The sequence below is a fragment of the Raphanus sativus genome, chromosome 3 (genome assembly GCF_000801105.2).
Source record: "Raphanus sativus cultivar WK10039 chromosome 3, ASM80110v3, whole genome shotgun sequence".
Lineage (NCBI taxonomy): Eukaryota > Viridiplantae > Streptophyta > Magnoliopsida > Brassicales > Brassicaceae > Raphanus > Raphanus sativus.
The window spans coordinates 3,483,499-3,493,495 of NC_079513.1; the positions used below are offsets into that span (position 1 = coordinate 3,483,499).

The window sequence follows — 9,997 nt, forward strand, 5'->3', positions numbered from 1 at the left end:
AATAGTCAAAAGTACATGTCTAAATAGTTCAAATATACTCAAAACATCAAAATATTTAAAAGTATTTATTGATTCTCTATCCAAATATTCAAGTCAAACCAATTTATATGTTAAGTTTTGGTATTTGATATATGTTATTCAAATGTGCTTCTGGTATAACTGAAAAAATGAAATGTGTCTTCCAACATTATTATTTCATTTATTGATAGGGTTTCTGCAAAAACAAGGACATACCATCTAGGTAAGATTTCTATAATTCACATATGATTCAATCCACAATATAACCTTTACATATTCATTTTATAAAATAGAGTGTATTTTATACTTTAAAATAACATCCTTTTAGAAAATAAAAATTTAAATTTGATTCAAATCCTTGACATGTTAAACAAAATAGAGCTAACTAATTAATTGTTCCACTATTTTTTTAACATGATAAAGAAATTTAACCCTGATGTTTTAGAGTTAGATAAAAAAAATACAAGATCTTACACGATAAAATACCCAAAAGCTATACTGCAAGTTGACTGATCTAAAATTTTCGAGGTGAATGTTTAACTTGAAAATCTGACATACGTGATAGATTTTTTTTCCAATAACCTCTTGAATAAATTGATCAGTAATTTGTTTTTCAAATTATTCTAGTCTAATGGTTTAGCCTTTACTCAATGTAATGATCAAACATCCAATATAAATGGGAAATATATCATTTAAATCATCAAATTCTAAATTTGGTTGAAATAAATCACCAATTTTTCCACATACAACAAAATTCATTACTTTTGTTTACAAACCATTTTAATCATAAAATTTTGTTGAACATTGCATTTTAACCATTTCATTAATCAACAACTATAGTTGAATAATAGCACGCCTAAAATATTGACTTTTAAATGTTTTCAAAAAGTCATCAAATTTTAAAGTTATGTTAAATCTAATATTAGTTAATCAACTATATCTATTGACTAACGATATAATAAAATGGTATGATCAATCAAATTTATAATTAAAATTGCTTTCAACAAAACTTGAGTGTTTCTTTTTGTTTACAAAAAAAGTTGTTTTGAAAAAAAAATTGTATTGGGTTGGAAAAGTGATATGCTAAACGTTCTTAGTCAATCCAATGTAGGGTGAGGACATTTCTATAGGTTGGAAAAGTAGATTTTGTGGAATTAATAAGGAATTGAATAATATAGGTGGTAGGGTGAGGACATTTCTAAGATTGGAGGGGGAGGGCTCTAGTGATGAGTGGGAATCGAATAGGAGGGGAGTCCAGTCGAAGTCATCCCTCGTATTTAATGTTTACATTCTATCACAATCAAAATTTGTTGTCTTGTTTGATTTTTCTAAACTAATTTTCTGAAGTCAATATGTAGAAAACATCATTGCTACTTGTGTCTACTGTTGTCCAAATTTTCTTCCATAGTAAGTTATCGATAATAAATTTCCACTATGATCTTGATTCATAAGTCCAGAACAATTACCAGACCTGATTGGTAAATGTTGTAGCTTTAAGTTTTTAGCTGTACATTTAAAGTTGTAAGATTTAAGCTGTAATTTTTTTATGAATCATGTTTGGTATAATTCAGCGGTATAAAATTAGACAATATATTAATAGATACAAAATAAAACTATAATAATTTTAATATTCTGAATAAACAGAAAATAATAATTATAAAAATTTCCAGAAAATAGTATAACCATTTTAATTTTTTAATAAAACATATTTTTGCATAATAAAAACTAATAATCAATATTCCATAAATCTATTACATTATTTTCTCGCAATCCTTTCTTAATTAATAATATCAAATTCTCATTAGAATCATTTACTATAGTATAATAAAATAGTGCACCAATATATTGGTAACTAATGAATTAATTAATTTATTAAAAGATAAAAGAAGAATGGATAAGTACAGTACCTTTTTGTTTTAGTCTCAGTACTACATATATGTACTACATATATATATTACAGTACTACATATATATATTTTTTATATGTTTACAGCAAAGGATGTTATATTTCTTATTTTTAAAATAAAAAATAAGTGAAATATTATATTTTCTTTTGGCAAGCTAAAAAACATGGGCTGTGAGTAGTTATCTTTCTAAAGCACTTGTCTCTATGTTTTTACACTAAATTGCTGTGGAAAGATTTTTTTAAATAAAGGATATTGGGTCTTAATTTTGTAAATAGTGATGTGTATAACATCCAAATCAACAGCCAATCATCCTCAATGTATCCGGAATAGTAACCACAATAGGAAACTGAAAGTTACCAAAATTTATTGGAGAATAGACGACAACAAGAAATCAGATAACCTTGTAAACTTCTTTCTTCTGGTGAATTTTGAGAGATGTTTAAAAAGAGAGCAATATTGTATTCATTTGCTTTTCATCTTGTTTGAATAGCTGTCTATGGTGGTATGGAATTATTTTTATGGTGTTCTTTTCACCTTTTCGTCGCGTCCGTCAAATTTACTGTAAAATAAGAAATTTCCATGACAAGTGAAAAAATCCATTTCTCAAGAGCTTAGTGCCTACAGTTTTTATAGTAAAAGTATTTTTTCTTATATTACAAGATAAACTAGGTAGATTTATTTAGATATTTTTTGACTATTTTTTTTTTTTGACGGCAAACAGCTATTCTATTACTCAAGCTTGAGGTGGTCTGGGTAACCAGACCGAAATAAAACAACCAATAAAATGTAACTTCCTATGGAAGGATCTAGCTGTCTTAACTAAAAAATCTGAAATCTGATTACGCGCTCTAGGAATATACGAAATCTTGAAGTCTGGAAAGCATATGAGCAGTGTCTCTATCCTCGCTAGTTCCGTAGCAAAACTTGGCCAAGCATGAGGTTCCTTGATCATAGCAATCAAATTCTTGTACTCTGTTCCAAAGTTCTGGCAAGTTGAATGTAGATATTAATTACAAATGATATTTACATGTACCATATGTAGTGACCACATGTTTGCATGTAAGAATGACCTAACTATTTTAAATTTTAGGCAGGATCTGGGACACTAATTCATACTTCAGAATAATGGAATTTTTGGTGGATATTTGATTCTCTAATGATTTACCTACAAATCAAGAGGGGTTAATTTAGATAATATGAACTGATGACTGTTTCTTTTCCAATAATAGGTACACGCATATTTTCAAAATCTAAGACTGAACATGTCTGCAATTTCTTATTCAGCAGAACATGTCCATGATATCATGCTCATCTGAATATTTGGTTGTGGTGCTGACAACATGATCCATGTTGGACAACATAATGAAAATCACACTTTCAATTATGTTTTAGAAGATTCTGGGTTTTCTTTTCGACACTCATCACGAAATTAAAACAAAAATGTTTTGAGTTAGAAATAAATGACTTAACCCATATCAATTAGTTAAATCTAGATCAGAATAGGTGGAATCGGATGGGAAAAGATATTAAAGATGAAGATGTGGAACCCATCTTAACTGGTTATATTGAAATTGGCTTATGTGATGATGGGATCTGCAGAAGCAATAACGATTTTGATGTCTCCAACGATTCTTAATCCAAAAATGGAAGAAAAAGCCTAACAACATCAGGGTGAAGTTATGTATTGATAAGTTTATTTTAATATTTAATTAGTACTAGAGTTTGATTCGCGCATCCGTACGGATATTAGTTTTTATTTGAGAAATGAAATATTTACACAGGACGATTATATTAATTAAATGAAATCTAAACGATATGCAAGAGTAGATAATAAATGTGATTTTTAAATTTAGAAAGTGATTTAAAATAGGAAAACTTATAAATATAGAACAAACAAATTGGTACATTGTCCATATACCATATATTGAACATAGGATTATCCATATACCATAATATTTTTGTGTAAACCCAATTAAACCCCTAATATAAATCTAACCATATCAATTTTTCAAATATTTTTTCGTAATTGATTTTTAAAAATAAACATTAATTAATTAAAGAAAAACAAATAAGAATATATTTAGAATATGGAATTTGAAAAACCTAACCATATCTGGATTACACGTTTTAAAAAAAAATAACTTAGAAAACACAAAAATTATGGAAAATATTGATTTAGAACTAGGTGATTCTCCCGTGCTCATGCACGGGAATAAACATTTACAAATAAGTATTTTACTTTGTTTGTTTATATGTTTTAAGTAATTTTTTATTGGTATGTATAAAAATTGAAATAAGTATCTTTATGTTTCTATCTTAATTAAATATGTGATTTTAAGTATGATATTTTGTATTATTTCAACTATTCATTTAGGTGTTTTGAGTTGTATATATTCTGTTAAATAAATGATGATTTTTTCATCAGGTTAAAACTATCTTATTAGTAGGTCATTCAATTTATCATATTGTATTTGTAAATATATTTCATAAAATTTTGTATAATTTGATATGTCTTGTTTTAGAAAAATAGAGAAAATAAAAATTAAATCAGTTATGCATTAATAAAGATAACTTGTAATATATTGGAAATTTATTCACGTATATGAATATATATAAAATAGATATGTCATAATAATTGGTTTATTTAATTGTTCATATTTTGATTGGTTTGATTATTTGTATTTTTGTATATTGGGCTATATAATTTTTAATCATAATTTTTTGGTTATTAAATAGACAAAAATAAAATAATTTTGCTAATTATATATTTTTTTTTTCTAGTTTTCCTTAGGTTCAATAAATATATTTATGCATAATTTATATATGTTTTCGATAAAATATATAAGTCTATATTTTTAAAATTTGATAGATATTTCTGTTTTTTTATATTTTTGGACAAATATGAAGAAAATACAAATACATTTTGTTTATGTATAATCAATCTTTTATATTCTAGAAATACTTGTATTTTAATGTGCCATTATAAATATGAAATTTAAGTTTTTCTTTTTTGAAAAAGGAAATTAAGTTAAAAAGAAATTTAAATTTTTATTAAAAAGGAAAAAAAATTATCAATAATGGTGTTTAGATATAAACTTTAGTTCATTAAGATTACCTATAAATGTAATTAATTTTTGTAAAAAAAAATATGATATTAGATGGATGAGTTTATGTTTTTAAATTATTTTCTTATTAATAATTTGATAAAACGTCCATAATTAAATATTATTATCTTATAGAACAAATGTCTAAATTTTTTTTTTTTCAATTTGTTGTGAATTTTTAATTTATATAGATAAGTAAATATTATTTGGATGACAAAAAAGTAAATATATTTTAAAAACAAAGCTAGATTTTTTATGTTCTTTGAGAAAAGATAAAAGGAAAGAAAATTAAACATGTTTTCATATAAATAAACTACATTTTAAAATATTCATTTTCTTATTTTGTGCTTTTGTAAAAAGGAAACTTTAATTAAAAAGTTTATTTAATTTTTATTAAGGAAAAATAGTTTTTATTAATGGCAATCATATATAATATTTTTATTTCATCAAGGGCAACAAAGTAATTAACCGTCATGAGAATTAACGTGAGCGCGACATATAAGAAACTGACTTCTCAAATAATATTATAGAGATATATTCTCAATAGATTTTGGAGAGATTTTTGGAAAATATACATTTTGATACTTGGTAGGATTATACATTGTACTTCCGTAGAAAGTAGATAAAACAGTAGATTAGATAACCCAACAACGGTAGAATAGATTATTTTGGTAGAAAATAACAAGCATAAATTCGTAGATATATTAGGAAATATAGTTAATGAAATCAACTGTAATCTAGAAATAAGGGAAATGGCAATTGAATAATTCTACGATGGTAGAATTGTATTTATTGGCAGCTAAACTATTTTACTATGGTAGAGTTGTATATAATGGTAGATATGATAGTTCTACCACATGTAGATAACTATGTTTTAACCGAATGTACAATCTACAGTCTGTAATTAGTAGATTAAGTTTTCTGCCGTCCATAGATCAAAATATGAAATTTTGATATACTAATATTTAGTGTATAAAAATATTTTTCATATCATGGTTTCTTGTTTATGTACATTTTGAATATTTTTCCATATTTTCTAACTGTTAAAATAATTGATATGGATTTTTAAAGTTATCCAGGGATATCTGAGTCTAAAGTGGACCAAAAAGTGATATATGGCAAAGAGACAATGTAGTTGTTTTTATGTTCCGTTTTGGCAATTTTTTCTTTAAGATATATGGTATAAAAGATCAATGTAAATAATTAGTTATGATTATGTTTTGGACATAAGTTATTAAATTTATCCGAAATCGGGCTATTAATTAGAAAAAGCGTGAAAAGAAAATTAGAAATCTAAGAAACCGGTTAAAAAAGGTAAGAAGTTTTTTGTACTTCTGTTTTAGAAAAATAGATTTTAATTTTTAGTTAAATTATAGAAGAATTAGGTTGTATACACTAGAAGAACATTAATTAGGAAATATATTTCTCATTATATAGGCCTAGGCATGGATCGGATATTCGGGTTTTTGAAAGTATTTGTGATTTGCTTCGTATGTTATGGATATCTAATTTTTCGATTTGCTTTACTTCGGAAAAATACAGGTATTCGGAAAAACAGATATTCGGAAAATAAATAGATATTTGCGGATATTTACGGATATTTATGAATACTTACGGATATCTCACATGTTTTGATTAATACAAATAATTTTTTCATTAATACAAGTAATCTTAAAATTTTGATACAAATTCGTTTTGTAAAATATTTTTTTGCATGATGTATAAGATAAAAATTAAAAGAAGTAGTGAACTTACATATTTTGTAATTTAAAAAAAAATATTTAACAATTATAATAACAAAAAACTTAAGAAAAAATTGTAATTGTCATAAATTTATTCTTTTCCTTTTATGTAATAATAATAATGTGAATAGAACTTGTCAAATCATATGTTAGAATAATGATTATATAATTTTATACTTTTAAAACTTTAAATATAATCAAGATATATATATATATATTTATATATTGCCGGATCGGATCGGTTAGCCGCTTTCCAAAATTTTAATATTTGTAATTTGCTTCGATTTTAACGGATATTGATTTTTATTATTTGCTTTACTTCGAAAGCTTACGGATATCCGGAAATTTTCGGATCAAATCAAATGAATAATGAATCAAATTAAATTTAACGGATAAAAAATGCTCGAGGCCTTATATCTACGAAATTCATATCAATTATACCCGACGCCAGATAACTTGTAGCTTTAACATAAGGTTAAGATTTCATGTCAGAACAAAAATCTTTAATCTCTGTCCCAAGCCAAAATTCTCTTTCTCAACAAGTTAGCAATATTTTTATGATGAACGATGCATCTCTACTGGTGTGATATTTCCAAATTGGAAATCCAATTTTTGATAAAAAAAAAGTGTAATTCTTTCACTGAATTTTTGTCTGTTTCTCTTTCTCAACTAATTTCCAAAATAGTCAAATTAAAAAGGAAAAACCTTGTAAACGAGAAGCTTTATTAGAACTAATTTTTTGGGTCACTTAAGTTTTGTATGGATGAAATGATCATTGAAATGCTTAAGAGGAAAGTAAATGATAGGCTACCAGACTAAAGTTTGTATGCCTCGCATTCACATCGTCGGTGCTGCTGCCCACATCCTATACACCACACATTTTCAAAAGAGTTGTCTCATCATCTCTACTCCTAATCATATTTTTCATTTTCACCCTTCATCTCCAACAATTTTCTCACCAACTGTTAAGCTTTTATATTCTTCTTTGTTAAACCTAGTAACATTTATTTATGCTAATATAGCTCATATATGTACGCTTACCGAAGAAATTTTTGAGAAAAACAAATTCTTAATCGACACGATACCCGGAACAAATGTGTGGTGTAAAGAAAACCTACAAACAGACCTACACTGAACACATATTTCCTAAATAATCTTACACATAATCTATTTTACATGCTGTTTCAATGTACTTACGCAATTACCTTCCATTTGCTAGGGTCATAATCGTCCATATCATATTTAAATGAGAATCTAAATTTCCTTGAAATCAACTGCAGTGTCCTAATTTCGTACCATGCTAGATATATTTAAGAGTTATTTTCACTTAATGTCAGTTTTAAGTTTCTTTTTATATTTTAAGACACATTGTTCTACTAGGGTAGTTTCTTTAAGTCAATTGTCTAACAGCATACAAAAAGTTGAAACCAAACACTTCATAGTTAAGATTTGCCTTTTTGTTTGGTTATGTTTTTGAATTAATTATAGAAACTATATCTGAAATAGAAGTCAACAAATTTTAATTTTCCAACCACTTATCTCAGAAATAACTTTTCCACCATATATCCAAGTTTTTCTTTTGTTTTTAATGATTACCTAGAAGAGAAACAAAGAAAAATTCGGGAAAATTCTAACTTTCAATTAAACAAGATTTTGGGGGTGACAGACTTAGTGGAAAAGATGACGAGACATAAACGGCCAGAGAAAGAAACTGTCTACGGTAAGTGCTTTGGATTCTTTTGTTTTATTTGGGTTTTTGTAGAAAAGAAGAAAACCAAATCTCTGTTTACTTGTAGAGCCACGAGTAGTGGAGGAATCTGACGAACAACTACCAGTGACATCTTCTTCGACGTGTTGCTTCTTCTATGCCGGAGGTCAAGGATCAAGCTTCACTGACGACGTTTATGTCATCTTTGTCTCAAATCTCACCTCGTCGTCACTGGTTCATCTCTGACCAGCAGTCTATGGGCACAAATTGAAACTCGAGCAACAAACTTTCTTGCACATTTAGTTCTTCAGCTTTTGTATAATTTTGTTTTGGCTCTAACTTTTTGTTTTCCAGAAACATTCTATTGATTTCGCCTCTAGCTTCCAACTACTTTTTTGCCAGTCCCTATCAAATGTAAATGAACAAATACACACTAAAGACTTCTAAATGAATCTTAAAGTAACTTAAATGAACTAAAAGCAAATGGTAAAACTCATTAAAATCATGGCATATCACTCAGTTTATGTACCATGTAAAGTAAAACAGTGTAGATGCGGAATATTGAACATTAGTGTACATTTGAATACATAGTGTACACATATACACTTTGATGATAGTGTACACATGTACGCTCTGATGGATAGATTGTGGTGTAAGGTGTACATATTTTTTAAAATATACCAAAATGGCTCATCAAGAAGAAGATTGTACATTCAGAACATCTTGTACACGTATACACTCTGATATTGTTGTCCACATGAAACTATGTAAGGTGAATGTATTTCAAAAAGATTACAAGTGCGGCTTTACAAATGTAGAAAACATTTATAGATGCATTACATCTTGAAATATTACAAGTAGCTCAATAATGTACACTTGTTTACCAATATCGACATGTACATTTTACCATGGCGCAACATTCAACTAGACTTTTACGAATTTTTAACATGGATTTACAACTTTCAACATTGTATGATAAAATAGTGAATATATATGTACACAAAATTTATGCTACATGAGAATTCAAAACAAAGTCTAAATTGTTTTAATTATGTAAATTTTGATTCTTTCGAATTGAGTTAGAGATGTTGTTTGAATTTGTGAAAAATAAGTACAAGATTGTTGGTTATAAAGAAAGAAATTTGGTTGTGGATATTTGTTTTCCTGTTATGTAGCGTGTTGTACACTTGAGATGTTTTGGATATGTTGTACTGTGATTTTATTCGTAAGTAAATAAATTGCAAGACATTATAGTTTCAAAGTAAACAAACTCCATGTTGCATTTTTGTTTTCATGTACATCATGTTCGTGTACACGATTATATTGAGTAACCACACGGATTTATACATAATGTCAGTGTACACATGTACATGTAAAGGAGAGACTTCCATTTTCACGAATGGTCAGTGATGTGTTTTGTGTCAAAAGACTTCTATTTTTACGAATAGAAACTGATAAGTTTTGGTGTACATAAAATTTAAATATTGACACTGAGAACCGGTGTACAAAAAAAGATGA

General features: G+C 26.9%; 1 long non-coding RNA gene across 1 annotated transcript; it reads left to right on the forward strand.

The window, feature by feature from the left end:
- The first annotated feature begins 8,178 nt into the window (after window positions 1–8,178).
- On the forward strand, window positions 8,179–8,851 carry LOC108846852 (uncharacterized). The gene is made up of 2 exons (XR_001948830.2): window positions 8,179–8,491; window positions 8,568–8,851. It is a non-coding gene; the product is annotated as an uncharacterized LOC108846852 (long non-coding RNA).
- The last annotated feature ends 1,146 nt before the right edge of the window (window positions 8,852–9,997 follow it).